The following is a 1,265-nucleotide window of genomic DNA, read 5'->3' as shown; positions in this document are numbered from 1 at the left end:
GAGCGGCGGCCACGCAACGTCGTGTCGCCGATGGTGAGCGACAGCAGCGCCGGCGAGCGCGCGGCGGCTGCGCTCGAAATGAAAACGCTCTGTGACTTTACGGCGTGAACTACAGCCCCCACCACTCCCCACCAACCGATTTTCTGTGATAAACCCGAACCAATCAAAACCAGGCAACTGCTGACAGCGGCCACGCCCCCGTCGCCATGCTTACGAAATCAATCAAACTTTCCACGCGACCCAAACTAACCCAAAATTTGACAGCTGAAAACGCGCCACTGCCAGCCGTTTAGACGTTGATAATGTCAGTTTGCAGGCCACCAAATTCAAATGTGACATTGACAATTGACATTAGGAGTTCGAAAACATTACGAATATTTGGACCAGAAAAATCGCATTTTAAAGACGAAATTTCACTAGAAAATCACACATCACAGTTGACTTTTTAAACGGTTGAAAGCCCGAGTCAAAAGTGAAAAAACCTTAGCGTTTGAAAGGTTTTGTGACATTTGAAAGGTGAAAAAGTAACTTTTTCGGCTAAAAATCGACATACGTATGACACTTCAAGATCAATGGCAATTGCAAGTTTTACTTGACCCTTGAAGTCTGGCTTGACAGTTCAAATGTTGAGAAAATCGGTCAACGTCAACGTCAAATCGTCAAACGTCAAATGTCCCAACTGTCACCTTAAATTCCACGTTTCGAGATTAGAATCGCAATGTGAAGTTTGCCACAACGTAACCTGCAAATTGAAACTCACTATAATGGTTTTTGCATTGATGATATCAGTTTGCCAGTCCCCCAATTGGAATGTGAATCGAAATGTCCCATTGACAAATGACGTTCCAAACTGACAGTAGGAGTACAGAAATGTTGAGAATATTTTGAGTTTTCCAGTTAAAATTTCAAATTTTGACCCGACAATCTCACTTCAAAGGGGAAATGTCAATAGAAAATGACATGTGACATTGACAATTGACAAATGAGGTTCCAAATTGACATTGGGAGTACGGAAACATTAAGGAAATTTTGACCAGAACAGTCGCATTTTAAAGGAGAAATTTCACTAGAAAATAACATTTTGGCCTCTAAGCTTTGACATTTTAAACGGTTGAAGGCCCGAGTCAAAAGTGGAAAAACCTTAACGTCTGAAATTGAGATTTGAAAGGTTTTGTGACATTTGAAAGGTAAAAAAGTAACATTTTCGGCTGAAAATCGACATTTGACACTTCAAGATAAATGGCAATTGCAAGTTATACTTGACC

The sequence above is a fragment of the Dendroctonus ponderosae genome, unplaced genomic scaffold (genome assembly GCF_020466585.1).
Source record: "Dendroctonus ponderosae isolate FM_Combo_2020 unplaced genomic scaffold, Dpon_F_20191213v2 Dpon_F_20191213_12, whole genome shotgun sequence".
NCBI lineage: Eukaryota > Metazoa > Arthropoda > Insecta > Coleoptera > Curculionidae > Dendroctonus > Dendroctonus ponderosae.
Note: the sequence above shows the minus strand (reverse complement) of the source record.